The following is a 16,419-nucleotide window of genomic DNA, read 5'->3' as shown; positions in this document are numbered from 1 at the left end:
ATCTATCAAGGAGAATGCAGAGATACAAATCCAGATACAGCCTCTATGTTAGGCATTTTCAAAGGTTAAGCAGGGAAGAAGATAAATATCATCTAATTCATTACTAAAAATGATGGAAAAGTAATGCTTATTTGTGTGGGTTATTTTTCATATGCAAATATTCTAATTTTTAGTTATTTTAATTTAGTTTTTATAATAGGAATGCAAAACTTCTTTTGTATGTTAGATAATGTATTATAACATATACATATATACATAATGACATGAATAACCCCCCAAATGGGAAAATAAACTACTAATCATATTCATAGAAAGAAAACTAGGTAGAAAAGGACCCATAAAGTCCCAGGATTATATACTATATGGATGGTGATACATATCCAAGTTCCATTCATCTGTTTTCTACGCAGTGTATTAGGCATATATAATACTGTGTTTCAGGGATTTCTGAAAATCACATCAAAAGCGATTGTGTCAGATGACCTTTAGGTGTATATCTACAAGTGTGCATGGACCCTTAACAGATGTCACTGGAGCGTTGAAAAATGACTTTTGTGTTAAAGTTTAATTATAAGGCACTATAAAAAGTATAAGCAGCTTTTCATCACTGTCTTCCTTGGAGTCTGGGATATGTTTATCCATTTTACAGATATCTAATAATAGAAATATATGTTGTGTCTTCAATCTTTTTTTGACCACAGATGACCATTTATTTGACCATTGACGGAGCATCTAGAAGAAATTATTATCTCCAGAATGCATCTTTAAAGTTGCTCTCTATCACATTTCTGATTGCCTGATACAGTCCTTAATGTATGGAGGCTCACAATGAACATTAACCATGGATGTTTGAGCAAGGAAAAAGAGATCTTTCCTCATGTCTTCCTGAGTGTAGTAACACTGACAGTGTCATATCTACTCCAAGTAGAAGAGTGTTCTTAAAGTAATAGAAAAACTATAATATCTCCATTATATCAGTCATGAACTGGAACTGTAGTAGTGACACTTCTGTGACTCACTGACATGGAAAAGAAACACACTGCCAAGACAGTGAGGGGTAGTAGAAGCAGATTTGGAATTGTCTCCTAGGCCAGAGCAATCCTGAACTCAGTGTCGCAGTGAACATGATACCCCACCCTGGAATCTTACAGCAGTGTGGTATATATTCTGATGAGCAGCAATAGCACAGCTCTCCCTGTGTCCTCAGGACTCAGTGTTCCCACATGTATCACTAGGCAGATCACCTATTCTGCAGAACCCAGGCTGGTTCATCAATGGAGTGAGTTAACTTGTGCCTGATTAACAGTTACTATGGAGGCTTCAGAGGACAATTCTCTAGTATTTCTGCCTTTCCTAAAACAGGAAAGAGATTTCTTCTATCAAAGCACACTGGCTGGGCAATGCACACATTCAAGGATGCTAATTTGTGGTTTTGATGTAATTTTTCTAATTTAAAGGAGATTGCCCATTCCTTAGTCACCCTGGGTTTGACTTATTATTGTTTATGAATATGTTTATAGGATATGGTTTAAGAGATGTCAGGAAAGTTGTAAGAGGGCTGGACCAGAGTTTCAACACCAACTTCAAGGCTGTGCTGTAAAGACGTAAATTTCTCCACTACAACCTCCTCCTAAATGTTCCACTGTCTCCCATCAATGCTCGGCTCCTGGCTTAACCTTTCAGAGCTGTGCCATTGGGAATTCAAAACCCAAACCACATCTCCCCATGCAAACCCAATACTGTTAATTTTTCTTCGAAGTATTCTACTTACTACTACTACCTAAGAAGATTTAGAGATAGCAAAGTTAATTAAAGAAATCAAATTCTTATTTAAAGGAAACAATGCTAGTTTTGTGACTGGATTTGAGCTTATCAGAATCACAAGATTTTCTGATAATATTTGTTATTCTGGAGAGAATGAATCATTTGTTGTGAGTCATCGGGTTGGTATATTGAAGTTTATTTCAAGAGCAGAGAATGAAGAACGCTGCATCGTGCTGTGGAAATTAACACAGAGCAGAATGCATTAAATACTGTGCAAAGCAGTGGGGTTTAGGTTAATGTGGCTGGATGGGAGGGCACTTCCATTTAAGAAAGTCAAACATTTCTTCAAAGGCCACTGCAAGGTACTCACTTCTTCAGCCATCTGAAAATTACTGTGTATTGGATTCACACAACATTTCTCCATCATAGAGTTTTAAAATAATCTGACATTTCTAGAAATCATAGTTAGACATCATTTATAAGCAAGAACCAAAGCAGAATAACATTCTTCACATTCTCAAGGGAGACAATGGTGGACTCAAGGTTGTGATCTTCAATAATGCAACAGAAGGAATGATTATGTCCTTGGTGTAAAACACAATCTTACCCATGTTCTGTGTACTATTCCACAGGAACCCAGATCCTGACTTATCCTCTGTGAGTAAGAGCCACACAGTACAACTGGCTGAGGGAGCAAATAATCTTGGCTTCTTCAGAGTGGTTCCAACTTACAGTCTACTATTTACAGTTTACCATTCCAACATACAGGCTTCTATTTATCTCCTCCATTCTGAAGCCTTCTGCCTGACTCCTGGAATGGGTTTCCAAATCACTTCTGAGCACTAAGTGAATGTATTGTCAAGGTAACAATCAAACAAAATTATTGCAAAATAATGTCTAGATTATCTGTGCCAATTTAGTAGCATATCTGTGCTCCCTCGCTCTTTGCTGCCTTCTTTGGTCTAAGTGGTATAGTGTCATATAAGGTCTTATTTTATCAGATAATATATATTGATTTTTTTGTGCCCTTTATGTATCAAGAGCTAGAGTTTCAAGCACACAGTTTCATTTAGTCTAGATGGCAACATTGCGAATATATATTATTGTCTTTGATTCAATTAAACTTCAGAAAAGCAGGTCTTTGTCCGAACAGATCCTTCTAAACCCAGATATCAGCAACAGTTATTATTTATCGATAGCTCGCTGCCCCTCTGCTAGTTAGCCAATATAACCTGGAATACAGAGAAAGAAAGAGTGAAAGTAAGTACCAAGGAATCCCGATCACCCAGATAAGCCCTATGCTGTTTCCTGTCTCAGAGATTCTTCCACACTCACTACCAAATCTTTGTAGGTGAACAAACTCACTCAGCTCATACGCTCCATTCTCTATCTTCAGTCATTTTTGGTAGAACTTATCACCATTAATTTTTATTTTCAATTTTTAAATTTGCATTCTAATTTCCCCTAATTGTCAGCATCTTGGAAAATAACTACTGTGCCGTAGTTCTTCTGCTAGTGACTAGGAGCAAAGGTTTTTTGGGGCAAAGAATGACAGATAATCAGTCAGGGACATGGTTGTCTTACATACAGGGATAATGGTATTGATCATCATTAACATCTGTATTCTCTTATCAGGTGCACACTTTGTATCCTCTAATCATTCACCAGAGCAAACTGACAAAGCATAGTCTGCCTGTAGCCCTCTTTTGTTTTAAACACACACCCCTAAGCACAGTTACATTTTTAATGAATTTTAAAGTTCTGCATGGGCCCTAATATCCTTTACTATTCAACATTAACAGGTTGCATGCAACCAAGATACTCTCCAGACTCTTAGTATCTGAGTTCACTGCCTCTACTCGAGATGTTCTTCCATTCATCTATGAATTCATGCATTAGTCATCCACTGAGTTAACTCACTTGATTTAATAAGAGTTTGAAACCATCACCAGAATCCATCATTTCCTTTTTTTATCTGACCCTTGGTCTTGCATGATTTTCCTAAGTCATACCACTAGAAGCGCATAAACTGCCTCAAAATAATTCCAGTTCAATAATGAACAATCACCTTAATGATAAAATAACACAGTAAGTTTTCAATATTGGTAGTCAGCTCCCTTTTTTCAGACTATTATTAGACCCAAGATTAAAGACTATATTAGCTCTAAGTAAGCATATCATCCTAGATTGAATTACCAATTCATATCACTTCTAATGATTAGTATACTTTGAAAACACTACACCCTGCTTACACCTCAGTGGCTCCCGGCTACATTGATGAATAAACTTTGTTGAACTCTCTGTATTAGAAATGCATCAGATAGCTCTAAAAAGATAATTTGATTTTCCCAAAAGGCCATGAATTTAAGTTAAAATGAAGATGCTGATATTATTTGTGATGGAGGCCATAATTCTGAACAAAAAGCATGGTACAGTGTGTCTAGCCTGCATGAGTGGGGTTGACTGTCAGAATAATTTATCCTTCCTAAGTATTTCATGAGATGTGGGGTCTAATCAATAATTGGTTTTATTTTAAATCTAACATAACTTTTTTAGTTATAATTCAATTTCATTTTTAAAATTTGATTTATTTAATTTTGCTTGTGTGTCTGGGAATTGATCCCAAGGCCTGGCATGTTCCTGGACTCCTGAAGTCTACAAGAAGCTTCCCTGTTTTCTTTTTCTCTGTATTTTATTTAAGTCCAGGCTTACAAAGATTATAATTTAAGAATGCAGCAGGAGATGGATAGAGAGATAGCTCAGCTGTTAAGAGCATTTGTTGTTCTGTCAGAGGACCTGGGTTCAATTCCCAGTACCTACATGGTAGCTCATAAAAATGTACCTCCAGTTCCAGAGTCTCTGACACCCTTTGCTGACCTCTGCAGGAACCAGGCATGCATATGACACTTAAATATGAGAACAAAATATTTGCACACGTAAAATAAAAATAAATAAATCTTTAAAGCATTTAAATGGAATGAGAAATTAAATTGTTTTAAGAATAAATGGATATTTTCTGTGAGAGTACAATGCAGTGATTGTAAGCCTACACACACACACACACACACACACACACACACACACACTCAATACACAGATATCTACCAGATATGTTAGGATTGTGTGATAATATTCTTTTCTTCTTCCTCATGTCCTTTTCAAGACCTTACTTGTTGAGGTTTTTGATGCTTCACTCGCTTTCTTGAAAGCATGACTCCTGTATGTGATTTTGGAAACATTCACCAAAGTAATCATTATGATTCATGTCATATAACTGCTAAGAAGTATCTTTCTTTTGTTCCCTTTTCATCTCCAAGAGAGAAAGCAACCTGATAATAATGTAGTGCTTCTTTGAAAAGCCTTATGTATAATGTAATAGAATAATACTGAGTTTGAATCGCCACTGACACTATGACCAGAATACTAATAGATCCTCCATGATATAACATGAACCAGATTCTCCAGGGACTACTTTCAGTGGGAATAGAGATTGGAGGGTGGAAAAACTACCAAGATTTTAGAACATCTACTTATTCTGACTCATTGCTTTATCACTAAGATGAAGAAAGATCACAACACAGTATTAGACACTCCTCAGCGTGTCAAGGCTTGAGTTCCAGTTAGAAAATAAAATCAATATCAGTGCAATTAGTTTCACAGGATTACTGACACATTGACAAAGAGGAACACCATTGCATAAATGAATCTGAAACTTAGCCTGGTAGAATTTTAGAATGATTGTAAGATTGTGGTAAGTGTCATTGTCATGTGGATTTTCTGCGTTCTGACTACAAGGTGCAGTGCTGAGGGGTAGGGCCAACACGGTACTCTTCATACACCCTGGGATAAAATCATCATGCCTACTAGAGATGCCTAGCTTGAGCTTAAGGTCTTGCAGCTTTGCCTGATATTTTAAAAAGAGTTTGTCATATTTCAACAAATTTTTAAATAATTCTATATATAAGTACTGTATTTACATCATTTATACCATACACTCTCTCTCCAATTCATTTCTTTTCCCTTCCTCAGTTCCAGTGTTGTATGCAGACATGTGTATGGAAGTCAGAGGACGACTTTCCAGAGTTAGCTCTCTCTTTCTTGCATGGAATTTGTGATAGAACTCTGGTTGTCGGGCTTGCACAGGAAGCTTTCTTACCCACTGAGCTATGTAGCCTGACCTCATTTGGCATTTTTAATAGAAAATTAACCAAGGGTGTTGTGGAAGCATATCTCTTTATTGGGATCTGAAATATCTGCTTTGTATTAATTAAAAAATCTATATTCACTTGAATGTAAAATTTCTATTTTGTTTCCTTATAAATCTATTTATTTTTCTGATATCTCATTATTCTAATTATCATAGCATTAACCTAAGTTAGTAGGGAATAAATTGCTTTTCACATTAAAATAACACTTTAAATTTCTTCCTTGGGCCAGAGCAGGTGATGAGAGAGGCAAAGAAAGGTTAACACTGGAGGACATGCTTTATCCACAGCTACTGTGACACCTACCAACTATAGAAACCTCACTTCTGAGGAGTATGTCACCTGCTCCGTTCTTAACACAACTGGGGTGCTTTTTATAAAGTAAAGACATTGCCACCTCTACTTTAAAAGAAGCAGAAAGCTTCTTTTTGTCTGTTTCTTATAGAATGAGAAACCGGGAAAACTTGTTGGATTCTAGGCATGTTTTTACTTGACATCTTCTAAACGTCTCTGGAAAAGGACTGCACTGTAAAATGTAAAGCATGGGCATCCTAATGTGCCGTAGTGTTTCATCTTCCCCTTGTCCAATAGCGTGAGTCTTTGGATTAAAAATTTAAAGAATATAGATAAAAATGTAAAGAATATGTTTATTTTTTTTAAAAAATCTGGAGAAAGGACATGGAGGGAAGGAGGAACATTGCGTGCTAGGCTTGCTTATGCTTGCTTATTTGTTTATGTTGGCCAGTTCCAGATGAGGTAGACTTGCATAGTGACTGCGAGCTCCCGGTGAGGCTGCCCTTTGGAGATACACTGGGACATGGCCTCCCTGCATGGATTTGTCAGCAAAATTTTAAGTACCAGTTCCCTGAGCCTTGGAACAGCAGAAAATGCAGCTAAGTTACATAGTGTGCTTCTGGCAAGAAAAACAAACCTTTGACTAGAGGAAAGACTTCAAACTCATAGTCCCATCCCCTGTCTCTACAGAGCAGCTGTCAGCCCCGATTAGCTTCTGGGCTTGCGAAATTCTTTAGCTCTCTGAATGGTTCCATCCTCTCAGCGCTCCTTTCTGCTATGGTCTGTGGCTTGGCTGTTTGATGAGCTGTCACAGCTGGCCGATCAGAATGCTGCCCAATCAGCTTCTCCGGGAACAGCCCGCCGCCTGACCTTGTTCTAACATTGCCTCTCCCATTCCCTCAGATCTTGCTGCAGTTCAACTCCCTTCCCCTGCTGTCTGATCCCCTTCCTGTCTAATCAGCCTGATAGACAGTTTGATTACCTGCTCCTTCCTCTCACCCTGCTGGCCTTCCTGCTGCTACCAGCTGTACCATGGCCTGCCAGGAACTCACCATCAATTCCTTCTGACCCTCCATTAGTTCTACTGGCTGATCGACTTTATACTTTTCCACCAACCCCCCCCCCCCGCCCCCCGCCAGCAGTTCTATGATCTCACGTTGAGTCCTTCCACTAGTGTTTCTGATCAGCTAGCCGCCTGACATTTTCACCTTTGGTATCCTATTCAATCCCCTTGGTGTTGATCAAACTACTCTGGTGTTCTATAGCAGGAATTTTCTTTCTTAGTTTGGCACTGGGGATAGCCAGATGGCTATCTTTGACAAGTGTCACCATCTAAGCTTGGCCTAACTCTACCTGCCCCCTCCAAATCTTCCTCCAAAGAGTAGCATGTAGTGTTGAGATCCAGATATGGCCTTTTGTATCCCATGAGTTATTTATACATTTTATTTGGAATTATGCACATTTCTTCGAGCAGCTTGAATTCTAGCATCGTCTAGTTAGTTACAGAATATTTTCTAAGCCTTTTTATTTTCTACCTCATTTTTTTTCTCCCTCCACTGTTTGACTATTACCATGACAGGACCATTATCAGAAACCATCTGAACTCAAGTCTCTGTTTATCTCTTATATATGTTTAAGCTTCAAGTTATTTATACTTTACGAGGTTTCATTTCTTGTTACTAAAACATTTCCAGACATGTATTAAACTACTAGTTATTGAGAACTAATTGTGCATCAATGAATACTGAGCTTGAAGTTAAGTATGTCTATGTGAACACCAAGCTCCCTAAGTACCTAGAGTCTATATTCAAGAATAGATGCAGGGAAGGTGCACATATGTATACACCTCCCCCCTTATAAATATTGTATTTATATAAACTCCAAAGTAGTAGTTCCAAGAGATAAGAATCTGATTAGGTAGGAATAATTGGGAGAAGATCTTTGACAAGGCCCCATCTGAGCTGCTCCTTGCAGGATAAATGAAGACAGACATGTAGTGTTCTAACAAAGGGAAAGCAGCACGTGCAGAGATCTCCACGAAGTTTGCATTATCAAAGGAACGTGCAGAAGGCTCTCAAGTCCGGGCTCTCACAACAAAGATGGCCATGAAGTAACATCAAATAGAAACCAGGTTAGACAACCTGAGACAGTGACTGATACAAGTATGCTGGGGCATGTTCTAAGCAGAAAGACCAATAATTGCAGGGTTGACCTAAATCATCACTGTTTAATAGAAATGCCTGCGATAATTAAACTATTTTGTGGTGGGTAGTTATATACGAATATTGATAGTGCTAGCATAAAATCTAATAACTTGCTCTAAGCTCCAGAACTTTGACTCTGACTAATCTTACTCATGTTAATTTTTATTATCACATTGCTTATAGTAAGCTTTTAATAAAAGTGTTTGAGATCTGCTTTCAGATGCAATATCACTAACTCCATGGACCCATGGTGCATTCAAATGGCACCAATCCAGCAGCAAGCCTGGGCATGCTATTATTTGTACTTTAAATAAACAATAAGTTGTTACTAAATTATGAATATTCACTGAATAGAATCATTAACATATTAAAATACATAATATGCTACTTTTTAAGTTAATAAGTTTTAAATTAATTTAAATTTAACATTGATTAAAATTCAGAATTGCAATTAATTTCAATTAAAATCATTTACAATATTTTATCTAAATATAAATGACAGAATGTGGCTATAAACTATAAGGGTTTAACTAAGAAGCAGATTCATTTACAATATATTTAATCTTTTGCTCCATAGAGGCTTCAATTCAGCAGAATGAAAAACCTGCGTGAACAGCTTTGGGTCCCAGTCACAAAATATTTTTTTTTATTCGATATAATTTATTTACATTTCAAATGATTTCCCCTTTTCTAGCTCCCCCACTCCCCGATAGTCCCGTAAGCCCCCTTCTCTTCCCCTGTCCTCCCTCCCACCCCTTCCCACTTCCCCGTTCTGGTTTTGTCGAATACTGTTTCACTGAGTCTTTCCAGAACCAGGGGCCACTCTTCCTTTCTGCTTGTATCTCATTTGATGTGTGGATTATGTTTTGGGTATTCCAGTTTTCTAGGTTAATAACCACTTATTAGTGAGTGCATACCATGATTCACCTTTTGAGTCTGGGTTACCTCACTTAGTATGATGTTCTGTAGCTCCATCCATTTGCCTAAGAATTTCATGAATTCATTGTTTCTAATGGCTGAATAGTACTCCATTGTGTAGATATACCACATTTTTTGCATCCACTCTTCTGTTGAGGGATACCGGGGTTCTTTCCAGCATCTGGCAATTGTAAATAGGGCTGCTATGAACATAGTAGAGCATGTATCCTTATTACATGGTGGGGAATCCTCTGGATATATGCCCAGGAGTGGTATAGCAGGATCTTCTGGAAGTGAGGTGCCCAGTTTTCGGAGGAACCGCCAGACCAATTTCCCTTATGAACATAGATGCAAAAATACTCAATAAAATTCTTGCCAACCGAATCCAAGAACACATCAAAATGATCATCCACCATGATCAAGTAGGCTTTATCCTGGGAATGCAGGGTTGGTTCAATATACGGAAATCCATCAATACAATCCACTACATAAACAAACTCAAAGAACAAAACCACATGGTCATTTCATTGGATGCTGAAAAAGCATTTGACAAAATTCAGCATCCCTTCATGCTTAAAGTCTTGGAGAGAACAGGAATTCAAGGCCCATACCTAAACATAGTAAAAGCAATATACAGCAAACCGGTAGCCAGCATCAAACTAAATGGAGAGAAATTTGAAGCAATCCCACTGAAATCAGGGACCAGACAAGGCTGCCCCCTTTCTCCTTATCTTTTCAATATTGTACTTGAGGTACTAGCTCGGGCAATTCGACAACATAAGGAGGTCAAAGGGATACAAATTGGAAAGGAAGAAGTCAAACTATCATTATTTGCAGACGACATGATCGTCTACCTAAGTGACCCAAAGAACTCCACTAGAGAGCTCCTACAGCTGATAAACAACTTCAGCAAAGTGGCAGGTTATAAAATCAACTCCAGCAAATCAGTGGCCTTCCTATACTCAAAGGATAAGCAGGCTGAAAAAGAAATTAGGGAAATGACCCCCTTCACAATAGCCACAAACAGTATAAAGTATCTTGGGGTGACTCTTACCAAACCTGTGAAAGATCTGTATGACAAGAACTTCAAGACTCTGAAGAAGGAAATGGAAGAAGACCTCAAAAAATGGGAAAACCTCCCATGCTCATGGATCGTTAGAATCAATATAGTTAAAATGGCCATTTTGCCTAAAGCACTATACAGATTCAATGCAATACCCATCAAAATCCCAACTCAATTCTTCACAGAGTTAGAAAGAGCAATTATCAAATTCATCTGGAACAACAAAAAACCCAGGATAGCTAAAACTATTCTCAGCAACAAAAGAAAATCTGGGGGAATCGGTATCCCTGACCTCAAGCAATACTACAGAGCAATAGTGTTAAAAAACTGCATGGTATTGGTACAGTGACAGGCAGGAGGATCAATGGAACAGGATTGAAGATCCAGAAATGAACCCACACACCTATGAACACTTGATCCTCGACAAAGAGGCTGAAAACATCCAATGGAAACAAGATAGACTTTTCAACAAATGGTGCTGGTTCAACTGGAGGTCAGCATGCAGAAGAATGCGAATTGATCCAACCTTGTCTCCTTGTACTAAGCTCAAATCCAAATGGATCAAGGACCTCCACATAAAGCCAGACACTCTGAAGCTAATAGAAAAGAAACTGGGGAAGACCCTTGAGGACATCGGTACAGGGAGAAAGTTTCTGAACAGAACACCAATAGCGTATGCTCTAAGAGCAAGAATTGACAAATGGGACCTCATAAGGGTACAGAGTTTCTGTAAGGCAAAGGACACCATCAAGAGGACAAATCGGCAACCAACAAATTGGGAAAAGATCTTCACCAATCCTACATCAGATAGAGGGCTAATGTCCAATATATATAAAGAACTCAAGAAGTTAGACTCCAGAAAACCGAACAACCCTATTAAAAAATGGGGTACAGAGTTAAACAAAGAATTCTCACCTGAAGAACTTCGGATGGCAGAGAAGCATCTTAAAAAATGCTCAACTTCATTAGTCATTAGGGAAATGCAAATCAAAACAACCCTAAGATTTCATCTTACACCAGTCAGAATGGCTAAGATTAAAAATTCAGGAGACAGCAGGTGTTGGAGAGGGTGTGGAGAAAGAGGAACACTCCTCCATTGCTGGTGGGGGTTGCAAATTGGTACAACCACAAAATATTTTGTTAACTGATAGAAATTCTACTGTTATTCCTTCATGCATTCTATTTCTTAAAAATTCGTTTTTGGAAAAAAAATAAGAAACTTACAAAATTGAAAATTATTCAGTGGTAGATTCAAGATGGGCTGAGAGTAAGACATATTAGAGATGCAAATGAGAGTTTTATCTTATCAAGTCACAGAACAAACATACGCAAAACAATCTACCTTTGCTTTTTTCCCTGTAAAATAAAAGGGTATTAATAATGACCATTGTAATATTAAGCTTATAGGTCACTATATTCTGCCATTTGTTTGGTTCAAGTCAAACATTCAACATTTATTAGCCACTGAGGTTATTGATTTGGTAGAGTTGACCAAGATAGAAGCTATAAACATAATCTTTAATGTATAATTTATTAAATTTACATGACAGTGGAAGTGTTTCCAAAGATTACAAGAGAGTAGAGGTTTTGTAAGCTAAACTTTGATGCTAATTCACCAAACCAAGGTTTTATATGTTTTACATTCTAAAATTTAGTCAAGAAATAAATTCTATCTGGGCAGTGATAGCACATGACTTTAATCCCAGCACTCAGAGGCAGAGGCAGACAAATCTCTGAGTTCAAGACCATCCTGCTCTATAGGGAGAGTTCTAGGACAGCCAGGTCCAAACAACAACACTAAATTCTCAGCTGAGTCTCCATTCTGTATCCATTCCTCCTTTGAGGGACATCTGGGTTCTTTCCAGCTTCTGGCTATTATAAATAAGGCTGATATGAACATAATGGAGCATGTGTCTTTATGTGGTATATTCACACAATGGAATACTACTCAGCAATTAGAAACAATGAATTCACAAAATTTTTAGGCAAATGGTTTGATCTGGAAAATATCATCCTAAGTGAGGTAACCCAATCACAAAAGAATACACATGGAATGCAATGTCTGATAAGTGGATATTAATTAGCCCAGAAGCTCTGAATACCCAAGGCACAAATAGAATAACAAATGACTCCCATGAAGAAGTATGGAGAGAGTCCTGATCCTGGAAAGGATTGATCTAGCATTGGAGGGGAGTATCAGGACAGAGAAAAAGGAGAGAGGTGATTGGAGAATGGGTGGAGAGAAGAAGGTTTATGGAACATATGGGGAGGGGGGATCTGGGAAAGGAGAAATCATTTGGAATGTAAACAAAGAATATAGAAAATAAAAATATATATAAAAAATTCTCAGCTGAGGTTATGACAGTTAGGATGTGCACTCCTGAGGAAATTCTCACGATTGTCTTAGTTGAATCCTTGCCTCCCTTGTTGATGGATGGGAAGCTTCTAGCTATATTCATTTATTAAGCCCAGACTTTATCATTATTTCCTTTTAATATTAAGAAGCTTATTTATAGTCATATCGTTTTGGAATATGTGAGGTAGTATTTGAATCCATAAGTTCTGCAAGATAAATCAATACTTTCAGAGCAGTGACAATATATTACTTTACATTTTGGGATAATACATTGCCACAACCTAATGAGATGCTAAACAATGTTCCATTTATATGGACTGAAATTTCCACTTGTTTGAAACTTTACCCCTACACAAAAAGTAACTAGATATTCTTTGGAAAGTAATGATCTACATGTATAAATAACTTGAAATAACTCAACTCTTTCTAATGATCCATGCCCATCACAGAGAGATAGAAAAAAATCACATCATGTATACCTTACAACAAGAACCAAGACATCCAGGGAATAGTGTTGGCAACATATTTGCTTTACAGGGATGGAATTTTGTTGAATTTGGAACACAATGAGGGACACATGTGATATTTAGGACTTTTTCCATTTTTTTTTAACTCAAGAGTATTTTCTAAGCATGTGGCAGTGATCCAATATAAAATTTTATGAAAGAAGACTTTGGGATTGTGAATATGCCTGTCTTTCAAAAGTTACTTTATTTGTTAAAAATAATAAATACTATTTTAGGATCAAGTCAATACTTTAACAGTATTGATGTTTTTGAACACTGAATGTTTATGAAGCCATAGCTTATGTTCCCCCCCAAGCCCCCGTAAGAGTTTTGCCTCCCCACTGAGTATCTTGGGAATGTTGATTGCCTTCATTTTTAAGCAAGTGTCTCCCAAGAATTGAAAACTTAAAAAAGAAATACTCTTTGATAACAGCTTGTAAACCAATCTTCCATTCTACCTCAGCATCCAAGGGTCTTAGTGTGCCTTAAACTAATAGCTGCAAAGATGGGTGTGCATTCAGAATGACTGTTATCAGCAACTGTGATGCCTGAGACTCATGGCTGACCAAAGTCTTGGCAAAAATGACTGGATGTCAGCTGGCTTCTGGCAATCACAGGAATTTAAAGGCAAAGTAGTCTCCTAGGGAATGCTGAAAGCTGTCTTAAATATATCCAAAAGGAGGAGTATATACATCAGAAATCAGAGAATGTTTCAATCTTCAATTTTTCCTAAGTTATCTAAGACAGGTTAGAAAATATGTAGAACTGTCTCTTTGGTGCTTTGATTTCTCTTCTACATTTACATCTACATCTACATCTTGTTGCCTAGCTGCACAAGATGGCCACCTTCCCTATTAACTCCTTTTGTTTTTCTTCTAAAGAATAGATTGTAATATAGGTACATCATTTTTTCCTTCCTTCTCCTCCCTTCAAATCTTCCCATGTTTCTTTCAAATGTATAGCCCCTTTTAATTGCTGTTGCTGAATATGTATATACATATATATTTCTAAATATAACCTGCTCAGTTCATATAATATCCCTTGTATGTATGTATATATGGACCCATGCATGTATGTTTTTCAGGGATGATTATTTGGTATTGGCATACCAAATAATATGCTCTTCCCTGGAGAAGACTGTTTCTCTTACTCTCATCATCCCTTCATTAGCTGCAGCTCTGTGTGTAGTACTGATACCTTTTACAGTTTCCCCAACATTGGTGAGATTTTATGGAGGGAGTTCTAAAGTCACTAGAAGATATAATCTTACAGCAATTTTCCTGATACTCTGGTTCTAATATCTTCCTGCCAGCTATTCTGTGATGCTCCCTGAGCCTTGGGTCCAGGAATTGTATTATAGATATGCATTGTTATTGGACTTCACAACTATGCAATGTGATTGGTTAATGTTTTTATAATGTTCTATGTCAGTTGAAAGAGAAATCCACTTGATGAGGAGTGAGGACAACACTTATCTGTAGGTATAAGGACAAACCATCTATGATACCTATGACCTACAACAATAACCACTATGGGATAACAACCCTACAGGTGCAGCAATGACAACATAGCTTAGCAGTAACCAACAGCTCTGTAATTGTGTTTAAGACATATTCATCAAGAGAGAAAACATGCCTGATGTCAAAATCCTAGCAAGTACCAACAGCTAAAGCCTTAGAACTTGGTACAGAAACTATGATCAACTCTTTTTTAAGAGAAGAAAAGACTACATTGCTAGTTCTCAATCTTCTTATCATAGGATATGCTCTGTGTAGGTAATTCCTTTTTGCAGTGTTTTCTTTAAAAAACAAAAATGTTTATTATCAAGAACAGCATATTACAGATTTAGTAAGTAATTATTTGGTTATTTAAATATTGCTTTTATTCTTAGTATAACCCAGAACCTTAATTTATTACTGACCTCCAGTAATGATGACACTCAGTATAGCAATGAATTCTTTAAAAAGTCTATACCGAATGCTGCACATTGTGAAAATACATGTTTGGATTCAATTAGGGTTATTGTGTGCACATATGAACTTAGGGAGATTGGGAAAGCACATACTAGCTATGTACAGGTTCAAACTCGATGAAATTACAGTAGTAAAAAAGCGAAGCAGACATGGAGTTTCACCCTTTACTAAGAAATGATTTGTAATTGATATCTGCCAGGAAAAAGGAAAACCAATTTCTCATGAGTGTCACTGCTTATATCAATGACATTCCTGGGCAAATTACATGGTCCGGAGTAGTCCCAACACAATGCCTCTCCCATATCCTTCATTTGTTTAGTTTAGTTTCTTTTTTGGGCTGCAGAGATGGAGGAAAGGAGAGAGAGAGAGAGAGAGAGAGAGAGAGAGGCAGACAGAGAGACAGAGAGACAGAGAGAGGCAGAGAGGAGGGGGAGGGAGGGAGGGAGAAAGAGGGAGGGAGAGAAAGAAAGAGAGAAAGAGATCATGAAGTTGGATTGTGTAGAAAGATGGAGAGGATCTGTGAAGATCTAGGAGTGGGGAAATGTGATAAAATATAATGTATGGAAAATTTAGATATACAAAACAGTGTCTGTGTTTCAGTAATCTTTGGATAATAACATGAAGATAAATCAGTTCAATGGAAAAAGATTTGCTAAATTTTAAAATCAAGTTGGGTGTCATGGAAGCACAAATGGAAGGTCATTTAAAAGGCTTCACCAAAGCATTCTTGCATATGGGAATCTGGAACTGACATAGGACACCATAAGATTAGACAGATATCAGCATCTAGTTTATCAGAAATCAAGCAAATCTTAGCATCTATTTTGCTCTTGCTCAAAAATGAAGGAGAACAGGAAAAATATGAATATCTTTCTCACATTATCATCATTATTTCACTCTCCCCCTGAAACTCTTCTCTCTGGGTTTTGTGTTAGCAACTTAACACTGTGAAAAATCCTGTATAAATACTCCACATGTATCATTAAAATTCCATTCATGTTGAAAATATTGCTTTTGGAGTTCTGAAACATTTTTATAGGAATATTAGAAAACAGTAGAGCCAATTCTGTGATTGTAGTAGCAATCTCTTTCCTAGACTGCTGTATTCTAGTGTTATTGTTCCTGACACAATCTCA

The sequence above is a fragment of the Apodemus sylvaticus genome, chromosome 10 (assembly GCF_947179515.1).
Source record: "Apodemus sylvaticus chromosome 10, mApoSyl1.1, whole genome shotgun sequence".
Taxonomy (NCBI): domain Eukaryota; kingdom Metazoa; phylum Chordata; class Mammalia; order Rodentia; family Muridae; genus Apodemus; species Apodemus sylvaticus.
This window is presented reverse-complemented; position numbering follows the sequence as displayed.